Source organism: Lagopus muta, chromosome 6, assembly GCF_023343835.1.
Source record: "Lagopus muta isolate bLagMut1 chromosome 6, bLagMut1 primary, whole genome shotgun sequence".
NCBI lineage: Eukaryota > Metazoa > Chordata > Aves > Galliformes > Phasianidae > Lagopus > Lagopus muta.
Window position 1 is genome coordinate 8,011,354 of NC_064438.1, and position 15,430 is coordinate 8,026,783.

Below are 15,430 nucleotides of genomic sequence, written 5' to 3' on the forward strand. Positions count from 1 at the left end.
GGAACAGAAATAAGCAGTCTTGATGTAGGCTTTATTTATTTAGTAAGAGGGAATTGGAGCACATTTGCTGGAGCTGCTAGTTAAACTAGCAGTCTTTGTTATTATAACTGTATTTGTTACCCTCCTCCAAATGAGGAAATATCCTGAATAGAAGAGCCTGGCTCATCTGCTGCTGTAAGGCAGGGGCACGTCAAGGGAAGTCAGTAGGCTTGTCCTGCTTCACCAGAGGTGGGGAACATGGCAAGCCTTATTCCATTTCATGGAGTGGCCAACATCCTTACCATTAAGACAATCACTTCTTAGGGGCTTTAATCTGAATGTGAGCATTCTTAGAAGAAAAAAATGCAACTATTAAAGAGAATTCTCACCTAAATTTTAGCTGACAGCTGTGAGTTTTCACAGATTAACAGGCAAACCATTTCCAGAAAACTACTAATTAAAATCCAAATATAGCTGATGTTTACATTTTCCTGCTTGATTACTAAAAGCTGCCTAGAAACAGTCTTGGAAGCTCAACAACATTCACATTCCCTCACTAAAGGGCAAGAAGCAAAAAAAAACCTCCCCAAACCATGAAGACCTCACGAAACCTACACCATCAGTTCAAGCAATGGGCTTGGGATACAGAGGGACAAGGTGGGCACGAGCTGAGGGGTGAGCTCTGGATCCAAGGCCGAGCTGTGCTGCAGAGCAAATCCAAAACCATTATCTCACAATGCAGACATGTTCCTGTTTGTCCCACATACATAGCCAGACAGTGATTACAGTTTCAAAGCAAGCACGGACTGTATCTGGAGGCTCAATGGATATGAGTCTGGTTCCCATTACAGTTCTCTTTCATAAAATGGGGTCATTTATTTGTTTTGGTTTGTTCACTAGTTCTCAGGTTTTAACATCTTAAAAATTATCTGGCATTGACTTTTGTCCATGACTTTTGTCCAAGCAAATTACATAAGTATAAAAATGTCTTTTTTCTTTTTTCTTTTCTTTTTATTTAAAGTCAATAACATAAAGAACTCACATTCACACAGAAATATAAGGTGTTTTTGCAGTGATTTAAGCAAGTATTTTGTTAACTAGTTATTAAGTGAGTTAAGTCAGGTTGTTGTGCTTCCATGCCCATACCTGATTTATAATATAAGAACATTCCTCACTGCATGGTAAGTAGTAAGAAAATATCAACAGGTACAATTATATAAAGGGGAAGAATATTGTGCAGAAGATACCCTGACTTCAGAAGAGGATTGCTGAGAGAGTCCAGGTCAGCTCCTTTCTGTTCATCCTTATGATTAACACAAGTACTCCGAGTTCTGACAAGCAAGTGACTGCCTTCACAGCTACACAGACTCCTAGCAGTGCTTGCTTAGCAAGCAGTTACAAACATTTCACAAGACAAGACCATACATGGTTTGATAAGGGCTTTTTTTCTTTCCGCTTTGGAGGGTGGGGAGACCGTTAGGTTTTTTTTGTTTCTTTTTTTTTCTTTTTTTCTGCTAACTAACTGTATTATATATGTCAGCTGTATATATTTATTATAAATAAATGCAACTTCAAAAGAAACAGCCCCCCCCCCCCAAAAAAAAAAACCAAAAAAAAAAAACAGTCTTTTGAGATTTAATCATAGTGGATCCTGCCAAATAATAAAACTCACACAGAAGACATCGTTAGTTGGTATGTTAAAACTTAAGCAGGATTTCACCCTCTCCCTTCCTCCTATCAACACTGATGAATTATCTCACTAATTGCCTGGAGACCCTTTGAAAAATGGTTGTGTGTTTGCCATCCATCCATAGTTACCTTCAATAAACATATCTGTCTCAAAACTATTTCTCCTTTGATTTATTAAGGATACTTTCTGCTGACGTAGATCTTACACTTGGCACTTCATCTTCTTTCTTAAAACTTCTGGGATCAGCATAAAACTCTTGCAAAGGTAATGCCTACTGCACTTGTGCTGCTACCTTTATTGCATAGGAAAAGGGACCATACCACTCACCTGTCACAGTCCTTCCTTCCCAGCTCTCCACTTGCAAATTAAGTCACAGAGCAGAGAAACCTTCCTATAATCAGCCTAGAGGGAGCCTTGAGTAACTTATTTTCAGCAGCTGTTACCACAGACTTCTGGTTCATTGGGGGCTGCTCTTGAAATTACTTTGGTGCAATTTACTTTACAAATGAGCATGTGCCTATCCTATAAAACTTGATTCAAGTCTCTGAGTACGTAATGAGTTTCTATGGCACTGTTGAAAAGCACTGTATTTATCTCTCAAATATAATGATCTGCTTCTGTTGTCCCATACCAGAATCAAAACTCTACTTACAGCAGTAACTTCACAGATTGTTTTCCAGGTTCAATTAAGAAGCCATCAGGAAGTTTCACATACGATACAAGCACACGCAGTATTTGCTAAGTCTCAAGTTTGATTCTCCTCAAAGGAAGTAAATCTGACAACTGGAGATGGTGCCTGCTCTCTGTTAGTATGTTTAGGAGTGACAGTACCTGAAAAACCTCTGACAAATGCTTGTACATTGCAAAAGGGCATGTAGTGATGACCAAAATGACAGCACAAGTTACCCCTCCAAAAGTGGGATGACTTATGTGCCTGACAGAGTTTTTCAGTACGATCTCCTGCAAATAATACACAGATTTATCACTTTGGAAATGGAAGTGGAGGAAAAGGAAAGAGGAAGAAAGAGCAGGAACCTTTCACAACCCTTCCCACTCCTCACTATTAAATTCTCAGCCTGTGAATCCCTTCACCTATAGCCCGTTCTGGAAAAACCACATGAAGCTTAACAGCTGAGAATTTGCAGAATGCCTCCATTGGTTTTCACACAGTAAAGTGAGCTTAAAGAAATAACGGATTTTGAAAGAAAAGAAGGAAAGGAAGAATGTTAGCACTATGTTAAAAGCAAACAAACAAGACCCACAAAACAAGAAAAGCTTCAGAACAACCTATCCAGTCACAAAAATCTCATTGACTTCAATAAATGTAAAGTCAGAATCAAAACAAAAAAAAGAAAAAAAGAAAAATGTAACTGTAACATTTAGTATTGACATGCTCACACTTAAGGAATGCAGCAGTTGGTAGCAGTATGTGAATGCTGAACACAACCAAACAGCATTTCTTTGCACTGTTGCAGATAGAATCCACTGCAGCTCAGTGTGTTCACATTCATACTGCCCAACTCTAAACCACTCCGGCCTCTCCTGTCTGAGGTACTCAACCATTCAATTAGTTCCAGGAAACAGAATTGTTTCATGACACACCACCTCTCCCAAATATCTTCCTAATACGAGGAAGAAAGTTATAATCACAGCAGGAATTCAGAACTTTCTCATTTCTACCTTTTCAGCTGCTAAGAATGGAGGAAATAAATTTTGGACAGGAGCTTAACCGCAACTGGATTGACACAGAGAGATCTTGTGTTCCATGGCACACCAGCTAGAAGCACCATTCCCACTCTTCAGTGGAAATCTACATGCATACCAATGAAAACTAGTGAGAGATATCCAACCTAGATGATCTAACCTCCTCTAACTGGTACACGGTGTTCACCCAAATCACTACTTGGGACCCACAGGGATGGCTCTTGCCACAGGAAACAGGCACAAAACGAGGCCTTCACCACATATCTGGAAGCCACTGGCTGGTGCTACAGGTGCTCCTGGCAGCCGCAGGATCCCCTGCAGTGCCAGAAGCCCCATAGCCAAAGGGCCTGCAGGCTGCACAGCTATGCTGTCGTCCCATGGCAAATCTGCTCCATCATTTGCACTGGGCTGCAGGTGCATTCAGCTCTGCAGATAGCGCATCCAGGACATTTCAGTGCCTCAGACTTCAGGATGCAATGCTGGAGGGGGCAGGGATGCATCAAGAATTAATTTTACTGACACCACAGGATTACATCCTACATGGATTCGAGCAAATGTTTATTCATGATAGAGCTAAATGTGATGCAACATAAGATAGCCATGAAATTTAATGGAACAACACATTTCCTGGATCAGCAATGACTTTCTCTGGAAAGGCTCCAAAGGAAAGCAGCTGCAGAAGCATCTAAGGCAGACAGCTACCAGAAGTGCAGCAGGAAGCTCTCTCCACCGCAGCGCTTTTCATTTCATCCCCTTCAATACATAGAAGAATGCTTTTGGCAGGAACAGGGCTGCTCAGTCAGACATTCCTGACTTACTGACTTAAAAGTTCATCTCACATTTGTAGCCTCAGATTTTATCACATAAATTCAGTGACAGTCACTGAATACTGACGTGTAAATGTACCCTGAATGTACTGAATAGCCAATATATAATTTTTTTGTTTGTTTGAAACATTATAATTCAAGTCACTTCAAAGTTTATATGCTGTTTCAGACAACATTAAAATTTTAAGAGCTAAAACTTTACTAAAAACAATCAGCAGGCTAAGTTCAAATAGGTATAACGAGCATAGGCACAGTGTGTTTTGTCAGCCTAATGCATTGAGTCTGGTCTTGCTGCAGCCCTTGTCTACCAAAGCATTTAAGTATACAGTTACGCCCTTACATCCAAGAACTCTATTTGGATGCTCACTGTTTCACTAAACCAAATCCACTCCAGTATAAACACTTGCATCTCCCTTTCTGCACACCAGCCTGAATATAGGCATCAGCAAAAGATGAGGGATGTGCCGCTGCAAGGTGCTCAGGTACAAACCATGTGAGCTACGTAAGCCCAGCAGGCCCTTGGCAGTCACATGCCCTACAATGCCCAACGTGTTTGTACTCATTGCCTGTTGCCCAACTTGATAAACACTACCCCACCTATAGAGCTGGGTTTAGTATAAAGCAACAGACCGGGACCCTGTCAGTAATAGTGATAACCACAAAGTTGGCGGTGATCTGGAGAGTGATCGTTTGTCAATAGTATACATAAATATAAAATAGATAGCGCCAAGCTGAAATAAGAATTATTTTATAACAAAAATTATAACCGAAATTGCTGTGATTTACAGATCTATACTACATGCAATTATTTTTTAAAAAATCATTCATCAAAATAAGTAAGGAAAAAATCACAGCTAATTAAACTTACTACGCAATAATGAATTTTAACCTTGCTAATATCATAAGGAGCTCATAAAATATAATACATGAAAATATGCTTTTAAAAACTGTTTAATTTGACAAAACTAATACTTCAGATAAATGTATTTCAATGACAGGCCCTAATTCTCCACAGGGTTAAGAAAGCTCTTTATTTAAATGTGTTACAGACAGTTCCAAAAACGACCTTGAAATATGAAGACTAGATGGATATTGCTGAGCAGACATTTTTGGACACCACATAAATACCACTGTTCAAAGGCAATTGGAACAGCAAGGATAGTGCACCTCTAATTGCCACCAACTGCAGCAGCAAAACCCCAGCCCAGCACAGAAATGCTTTTGATCCCACCAGTATTTTATTTTATTCCCTATACCCTCAACTGAGTGCCTCAAAAATATGCAGCTTGGTCTCTTCCTGCCAAAAGCATTTGTATCAGTAACTGGCAAAAATGGAGACACTGCTCTTGGTTGGTTTTTTTGTTTTTTTTTTTTTTTTTTTTTTTTTTCTCCTTAAAAAGACTGCAGTATGCATTTGAAGCTCCCTAATCCAGGCTGATTTTGGACAGAGCTCTTTCCCCCAGTACTGTGCCCTGCAGTTGCTGCCCTTGCAGCTGGACGCCATGCAATCCAGGGATCAGAGGATCTATCTTTATTGCACTCTTTTTTTTTTTTTTTATATGGACAAAATGCCAGAAGTGAAACATTAGTACATTTACTGCATTCATTTGGCTCATCTTTACTAGGATTTTTGGAAGATAAGCTTCTGCATGGAAAAAAACCACGTGTCTTCATTTTTCCTGGATGAATTCAGACATGCTTGCCCAGCCACCCTCTCTGTCTCCAGGATATACGTACTAATATTAGATTTGTTCATAAAAATCTTTTCATAGTGTGAAATTAAAACAGTGGTATGAAAGACATCTGAAACTTATAGTGTGCTAAGCAACACAACAGTGAGAGTCTACGTGCATTCAGTTTACTGGAATTTCAGGAGTTCCTTCACTGCTGCATCAAGGCTGACAGGACTTTGTTTTGCAGAATTGTTCTCGAGCTCTCTGTGAGGCCATGGTCATACTTAAATATCTTTACTTCACCTCAGAGCTTTTATAACAATTTCTAAGAAATAAATTTAAAAAATGTAATTGGTAGACATTGAACAAAAAAGTATCTCTAGAGACTTTCACTTCCTCTCCAGGACACTTACAGTTATTTGAAGAAAACCTGCATATCATCTGACAAGAAACCTCATTCTGCTTTTAATAAAAAGATTACCTACCAGAAGTCAAGCAAGCATTTTAATCCAAAGATCTCCTCAAATAAAACACACACACACAAAAAAAAAACCCTAACATCCTTTGGAATCAAACAAATATGTGCTGTTTTCTCACCTGTCTCTTACTGTAATCAAAACAGAGAAAAAAAACAGCAAGGAAAAAAGCAATGTTGCCTTTCATTTTTTCTTTGTTCACTTGCTCCAACTATCAAAATGAAAACAAGATAAACCTTGCAGAAAGAACACTGTCTATCTTGGACATGAATACGGTTCACACCATTTATGCACACTGCCACTTTTGTAAGTTTATGCCTGTAATGCTGAGATAATACTTTAAGGCTATCTTTAAAAACTGCAGAAAAAATAAAATTAAAATCCAGACATAACTGGACAGCACAGATAAGAAGTGGAGGCACCAACAACCTTGCCCTTGAGCACAGTGAAGAATAAACAGAGACCAAGCCTTGAGTCCCACAAGCCTTGTGAGTAGTGACATTACTGAGATTGTGACAGCAAGAACAAAATGAATCTGACACATGGTTTCAGAGTCAGGGGCTTAATGAACCATGCTGACCAGCCAGCAGAGGACTTGTCTGCAGACCCAGAGGAAGGGATTTCTCATGCCTGAAGGCATCCAAAGCATGCAGACAAGTTGGTCAACAACCACGTAGCTTTGCTACAGGAAGAAGTTGGCAATATGCTATTTAAAAAGATAAAAAGGAAAAAAAAAACAAAAAAACAGATGCAGAAACAAAGATGTTACAGCCTGGCATGTCCACAGATATGAAATGCCATACAAAACCTGAAAATTTGTAGCTGAACCACAACCTACAAAGTCAGCTAAGATTCCACTTCAAATCTGGCTTTAGAAAGAAAGCGGCAAGTGAAATTATTTCAAGGCTATTTCACAGCATATTTCAGAATTATGTTTAGAACCCATTTTTATACCAGGCTAGTTGTTAACCAAAATCTAATCAAGGCTTAGCTCTTACAAGCCAGCACTGGGTAAATGAGCTCGAAAATGAACCATCAGGTTTAAGGCAGAATCAAAATTTGTATTTATTTACTTCTTTTTAAAGGATTGGATAATCAAATCCAATCATTTCTATATTCCCTAAGTAGAATGGACAGAAGCATGTAGCAGCTCCAGCTGAGTACAAAATACAGAAGTGTCTAAGTCAACAATTTGGGGCTCCTGGGATCTATTTTCTTCCAGGTCACGGTGCAGTCTTTGAAGACCTTCATTCTCCAGTGCTAGCACTCACGGCCACAGAACCAGTAAAGTCAAATAATGTTTTAGCCACTCATTTGCACATGTCAATTTACCATAGGCAGTTTGTTTTTTTTTTAATTTACAGCTTTACTTACAAACAGAAAGCACTAGGAATTGCACAATCACCATCACGTAACACTACTGCATCTGACTGTCAACAAGACAGACAGACTAGAACACGTCTCACAATTAGAATAAGAAAATGCGTCCTTACTGTAACAGCTTTCAGGACAGCTTCTGCTAGAAGGGAAAGCTAACATCACTTCCACAGAACAAATCTGGTGGTAGCATATCACCTTACAGTAGATTTTGGAATCCCTGGTCCTTATTTCCAAAACGTTTTTGGCTGAAAACAGGACCTGCTTCAGGAAGGAGACTTGAAATATAAATTATTAAAGAACTGAAAAAAAGTGAAGAGAGGAAAAAGTACATGCTTTGGAAAGAGGTGTAGAGTTGAAGACACATTCCACACCTCACAAGGTGTAAGAAGTCTGTTTTGTATCAACAAGCAGAGCAACAGAAGGGGCTCAACATTCTGAACAGGTTGGTGTTTATTTACATAGACACATAGTAATGACTGTTTTCAATCTGTGCAGGGTGAAGCTCAAGACCCAAGCACCTGTCTGACCCGACCCACACCAGTTGTGCTCGTTCCACCACTCCCAGTACTACTGGACCACAGCCTGCCTGCAGCAGCCCTGCTGGGCACAACAGCCCTCACCTGCCAGATAAGGCTTCATGCCATCTGCAGCTACTTCCTTCTTAGCTGAAAACAAGCAAATGAAAGAAAAACAGATCTGAGGGAAATGCTTTTGTCTTCCACCAAGTATTTGTTGACCAGAATAAATTCTTGTAGACGATTTGGGTGTGGAACCCTTGGCAGGAAGCTCACTGCCAGCCCTTGCTGAGCTCTCTCATCTCAGTTACTATTTCCCCTGGAGCTGATACTTTATCTGCATTGTAAATTCAGCAAGGGCACACAAAAAACTCCACAAAAGGGAGCTGCTCTTCCACTGCTCCTTTTAAAGTTGCTCCTGTACCTCATCTGGAGGTGCAGAGGAAGTGAGAAACATGACACAAGTACTTAGTGTGGTACAACTACGTTTACTTCTCAGTTAAGATCTTTGTCAAACGAACAAATCCCGAGCAATGAAAGACAAGCCAGGCAGTGTCTTCTGGTCAGTTTCTCACACAGAAACAGGGCGTGATCTTGGGAAACATAGGCTGTTCTTCAGGACTGAAATAGGAGCACCAAGTGTCCAAGGCTCTGAAAAATGCAAGCTCTTAAAAATAGACCAGAATTTGATCAAGAAGTGAGAATGGGACTTTTACAGAAAGAAGGTGAGGCCAGTAACACTTGTGCTGTGGCCCACATAATTAGGCAGCATTCCTCTTGGGCTTTCTCTGACACATAGAGGTGAAGGAACTGAAACCTCTCCTGCAGGCCATGTCCTCTGAGCAACGACTGTTCCCACTTCTCTGCTCTGGGCATACTCTAGTTTATCTGTCTCTTACCCACACCATATGCACCATGTTGGACCAAGTATTTCAGCAGCGTTTGATCTGCACCAGCTAGCAGGGAAGGAAGCCAGCCCAGCTCCAGCACACCACTGCCTCCCATGACCAGCTTTCCCTGTCAGCACTGTCCCATGGGCTCAGCTGTGGTCTATTACTGTAAACTGCAAATCATTCTCTGCAGTTTATTCCCAGCTTGCTAGGGACATTACATTCTTTCTCTAGATGGTCAGAACTTTATAGCAGTTTTTAAAAAAAATATTCTATTTTTTGAAGTCTTGAAAGGCAAGATTAGAACTTTAAAGAACTACTGCTCAGTCCAGCTTGGTTACATCTGCACCCACTCTATCCAGTACCTACATATCTGCATTAAGTAAGACTAGGACCAGCCTTCAACAGGACTCATTAAATGGCCATTGCTGCATTTCCTCTGTCTGGCAGCAAACCATTGCCAGCATCGGTGTAAAACTCCGGTTCTCAGCACAGACATGGGAACCTCGAAAAGGACCTGAACTGTAGGAGACAGGAAATTGCTTTATTGTCTGAAATCTGGTTTTCAGCAGCCAAGCATTTAATCACCTCTTGGTAGCATAAGTTATGCATTTCCTCACTTATCAGTACACAAACATTACCGGGGCAAAGCTGGACCCGTCGCTAACAACAAACCCCTAACAGCTACATCTGGCACTGCAGGGCCTCTCTGGAGCCAGGAGGAAGGCCTGACTTCACAGGGCGCAGCAGCAGCACCCCTTGCCCCACACACACAGCCCGGCTGGGCTGACGGGCGCAAGGCCCAGCTGTTTTACACTGTCAAATTCAAAAGCACTGCAGGGTCACAGCTGCGGGAACACATCTTGCCATAACCTTTCCTTTCATCCAGACTTAATTAAGCCACTCGTGGTGACAATACTAATATTGTGTGTGAAAGTAACTGGGTACCACTCCCAGCGGGAATCCTGACAGAGTGTCTAGGAAATGGGGTCAGGGTGGGACAGTTCCCTTCTGTTGGTTCCTTGCAAAGTCATTAAGCGAGAGAGAGAAACAGCACAGCGCTGCTGAAGTACAGATGTAAAGTTACTATTATCCTACAAGCCAAATATCTTAGAATTCCCAAATGCCTGAAAAAAAAAAATCTTATTTAGGCTGCCTGATTATGTTACTTTGGCCAGGGCTCACTGTTTTTCATGACTGATAAAGCTGAAAAATTGTGTGTTTGTGGAAGTAGGATAATAAAGTGATTCCGTTACCCAATCACATACCAAACATTTGCCTCTGCTGACGCAATTTGGCCCAATCTAACAGTTTGAAGCACTGCTCAAAGAGTCTGATGCTTTGTTTTGTTTTCAAAGAACGCTGTCTGCTGTGTGTCCTGTCATCACCCGAGCTTCTCCCCATCCGCTCTTTAAAAAAATCTTTACAGAAAAAATGAATGAGTAGATAGTATTCAGCAGCTGTGGTTTCACTGCATGGTCATAGGTGATTTTCCTCTTTTCCCTGCATCTCAAACCAATCTTCCTCGCCTCTCATTTACATTAATCCTGTATCATCATCTCCTTTGAAATAACACTGTAAAAGTTGCTTGTTACAATTTCTAAACATAAATTTACAGTGGAGATTCAGCAAAATGCTTTAGGTGCCCTTCCCTAAAAGGCTAATAGCAAAGAAGCACAAATACAAAAAAATAAAAATAAAAATAGCAGCTTATTTTTCAAGTATATCAAAGACCTCGTTGCCACTTCAATTCAGTAGAGTGCATGGCACTTAATACCCCTGACTGCTTAGTAGTCCTGGATTCTGCTACCCAAGAACTACACATTTATACCCTGATAAGGGCTTTATAAGGCAAAAGTCAAAACAATAACTGCTAGAAGAATTTAAGGATGAGGCAGAGGGTGAGAAGATTGCAGCTGAATGTTATTTCATGGTAATTCACAAACTTGCATTCACTGAACTTCCTATAAATATGGTATTCAAGTTCTAGTTTTAATTTTATGACCTTCACAGGAACGCATTTTTATTATAATAAGGAAGTCAGCAATGCTACCTAATAGATCTAAATTCGGTGTGTTCACTACAAACCCTGATTATAACATTTGGAAATCTCCCCATTTTGATTATTATTCTGAAGAGACCACTATGTCAGCAAAGGGCATCCAGCCATCTGGATCTCTGTTCTTCACAGAACAAATGGGTGAAAGCTTTCATTTTAAAAAGAATATTTTGAGTTAGGGCATGACTGACACTCCCTTCTTTCATCTTGCAGTTCAACTGTGCCCTTCAGAGAAAAATATTCATCATTAGGACGCAATCAATCACAATGCTTCAACGCACAAACTCATTGGTATATACAGCACAGGAAAAATCTGGCTGAAAACGTGTTACTTCTGAAGGATCAACAAATGTCACTGCTTCGGAAGGAAATTTAGCCACACCATCGCCAGCAGGTTTTTACAAGCAGGATGATTTGATTAACTAAGAGACAAATATTTGTTTAGAACTTCATAGAAACGTGTAGAGGGGGAGAGACATCCACAAGCCAGCCTGACTCTTTTGCTACAAGAGGCAAGGCTACAATGGGATGTTTGTAAACAACTGAGCACTGACAAGAAGACAATATCTACCTAATAACAAGGAGAGAGGCCTGGAATTCACTCCTCATCCTGCTGGTTAGCCTGTGGCTACATAACGTGGCAGCAGCCGCACGCCTCAGGCATATCTTTTGGTTTCTCAACACTGCGGGAAGGAAAACAGCAGATGAAGTAGGTTTTATTAATCCCCAAAGCATGCATTTGACAGTCTTTGGAAATGAGAACAATATGAAAAGAAATGAATGGGGTTTGGCAATCCTGTTTTATCATTTGTGGGTGCACCAGCATGGTTAGTACAGGCAGACAAATCTCAGAGCCAGCACTGAGTCAGTCACAAAGCCTCTAGCCTCCATCCCCATTTCAGACCCCAAGTTCCTCCTTGGATGACTCACACCCCAGCCCTCAACTCCACTCCACTCCCACATCCCATTAAACCACACAATCTCCTCCCTAACACCACTTCTCCAAATTAGCACCCCAACAGAGGGGCCCACAGAGTCTCCCAGTACAGCTCAGCTGCCAATGCCACTGAGTCTGGATAGGACTGACATCACACAGCACTACTGAGAAGAGCCACTATGGCTTTACACAAGCCCTGGAAATGTAGCCATAAATGATTTTGAGTCATTTTCTCGCAGTAACGTTCCCAACAGGAGTTTTTGGAAAGGAAGTTCATCTATTATAAAACAAGATTTGAAAGACCACATCCAGGAACAAGGAAAGCTAGAGAAGACAGCAGGGACTGAGTTCTAAATTGTTCCATGGGCTTAGCAGGAATCTGTGTGACACCTATACATGTATATGCACATATACCTATAAATGTCCATACATATGCATTTACATACACACAACATTTGAAAGTTCCTCGCCCAGTTCCATTTTCTCATTTTATGCCAGTACAGCCTAATTAGGCTTTAAAACCAGAACTCAAACTGTCTAGTACTCTATCCATGTACACCACCACAATCAAAAACTGGATTCACCCAGAGACAAATGCTAGAGTCTACCAAGACAACTAATAATTACACATTAGCTCCTTAAAGAAGTCTACTTAGATCTCCTTGAGTATCAATGTGTTTTGAAAAAACAGCATCTGCATGCTTTAGAGAATCAACACCTCCCTTCAGAGCAAGTCTGGGATGTTTTCACACAAAGAGATTTCTGCTCTCCTCAACACAGATCTGCAGTTGTGGGAGAGCCAGAATTTCAGCATGAACCAGGTCCTGCCCTCTGATACATATGCATGCATCTCAAACATCAGCGGGAGCCTGCTTTATATGCACATATTTGTTTCTCTATCATTCACATGGGCAAACTGACAGCAAATCTTGAAGTGAAGAACCTAATCCATACAGAGAAATTAAGAATAGAAGATTAGAGCACACATGTACGTCTTGAAAACACTGTTGAATATACTCTGCAAACAGCTGGATGAATTCTTGCTTCTTATCATACTATGCTTCCCATGTTCAAAAATTTAGAGAGATATTCAAGCTGCTAGCATGGCGAACATTGTATGTTAAACCTTTAACCTTCTCTGATTGTCCAGCTATGTTTCACTTCACAAAGAAATTATCATTACAGATTCTGTGCAGATTCCTCCAAACCGACAAGATGAAAATGAGCGACAAGTGTTACCACAAGAATTAATTTGTGCTCTTTTTCTAGACGTATCTGAAAAAGCACAGAATGATTTCTAGAGTTTTGCCAAATGCCAGAAAGTGTCAGCTCCAGGACCAACAGTTCAGAACAGCTTAATTCCCAATTTATAAGATTGTCATAGAAGGAAGATGTTTGATACAAATTTAGCATACATACAGACTGACTCGTAGAGTCAAAAAAGTTTCTACCGCAATTTTATGCATGCCTTTCTGCAGTGTTTTATTTTTATTTATTTTTTCCCCTACAAAGAAAGGGAAAATTGAAGTCCACAAATAACTCTACTCTGAAATAGCAGTGGGTTTGAACGTCTCGAAAATGGTTTAACTGCTTTTATTCATCCAGCTTAAAATCATATCGTTGCAGAAACTCTGAAAGCTTTATTTGGCAGCGTTCTTCAAGAACAGTTAAGACAATGAGTTATTGTTATTTAGTTGGAATGGAACATTCTGCATGTAGGAAATTTGTGTATAATGTTACTCCAATGAAAGTAACTTAAGTGTGGCTGAAGATTTTACAAGCAAAAAAAAAAAAAAAAGCATCCCAACAAACAACAAGGACTGTATTCAGCTCTTAAGCACTGTGCACAAACTGACCAGTTACTGAGTGGGGCAGCAGGTTCTTGTTTTTTTAATTTAAAAACCTAATCCTCCCAAGCCCACAGCAGACACACACATACATAGCATGAGGAGCTATCAGAGCCTGATTATATTTTATCTCTTTCAAAGATTGGGAAGATTGTTAGAAGCCAACAGAAAAACCGTATCTCAGAACTATGACCTGCTGAATCAGCTATAGAACTCATGGTCACAACCTTTAAGTCATTTTTTATTTTTAAACAATGACTGTTGGCTTGGCTCTGCTTACAGAACTGTAAGCAAAGAGCTTATTTTGTGATGCTGCTTTAACAACTAGAATTTTGATTCCAACCAATCCACTCCCAGCCCCCAGCCAACTCCACACAGTTAAGCACTAGGCTCTGCTTTAGTTTCACCTGCACAACTCCTGCTTGCCTGCTGATAACTGTATAACATGGAAGAAAAACAAGAATTTGAAATCTCCTGCTGCACAAAAGGAATATCCTGGTATGTATACTGCAGCCTAGGTATACCAGCATCTCAGATAATTGTTTATCTGTAAGTGGAGTTATCAAGAGTACACCACGGCAACGATCAGGGAGTTTGCTGCCTCCTTGCAACGTGTCTCCTCTCACTCATATTGCATAGATAGGCTTTCGTAGCAGACTGTGATTCACATTTGAGGAATGTTTGCTAGATATCCCCAAAGAGCTCACAGTCTGTGGTCACTGCTCTCATTTGCAGTAATCTGAAGATTCATGTTTCTCTCGTTAAATCAGTGATGACACATTGAAATGCAGGTCCAGGCATGGTTTGGATTCATAATGAATATCCAAGTATTGCACAGAATATTTGTATGTGTCCTGTTCATACACAGGCATTCTACATTCGTTTGCAAGTTGATCATATGTGCAGCTTATGTCCTTCAATTTCTGCAAATATTTACACCATGCCACTACAAATAAACCTTTACCCTCAGAGTAGGAACACCATACTTTCAACACTGCAAGAAGTGCTGATTAGCCACTTGCTTGGCAACCTTAAAATGCAGACTGTATTAAGCTTTTCATGTTCTAACTCAATTCCACGACTCTACACCATGTATAAAAATTAATGACTTGGCTGAAGGACTTTGCAGAAGCAGGCCTTGGCTTTGTAATGTCACACTTGACTGAGCAGGGCTTCACTTCATACTTCACATGAGTCTTAAAACTGTTTTGTGTTGTAAATACTTCCTCAAACTAACCATGGAAATTTGGACTTGGGACCGTATGTGCAAGTGAGGTGTATGTAGAACATCTCCCACAACTTGTTAAACATCACACACATTGTCATTCCTTCCCTTTCCTGTCTGTTTTTATCACACAGATGCACAATGACATACTCAAAGCCTTTTCAAAAGATCAAAAAGAGGGAGGAAGCAGAGGCCACAAAGGGAAAAGATGAGAAAAAGGAAAGAAGA

The 15,430-nt window shown here is 40.4% G+C and overlaps 1 protein-coding gene across 11 annotated transcripts in view; it reads right to left on the reverse strand.

Moving 5' to 3' along the window:
• MICAL2 (microtubule associated monooxygenase, calponin and LIM domain containing 2) overlaps positions 1 to 15,430 on the reverse strand; it is a 118,815-nt gene that overhangs the window by 79,981 nt on the left and 23,404 nt on the right. The gene's annotated exons all lie outside the window — the stretch shown is intronic.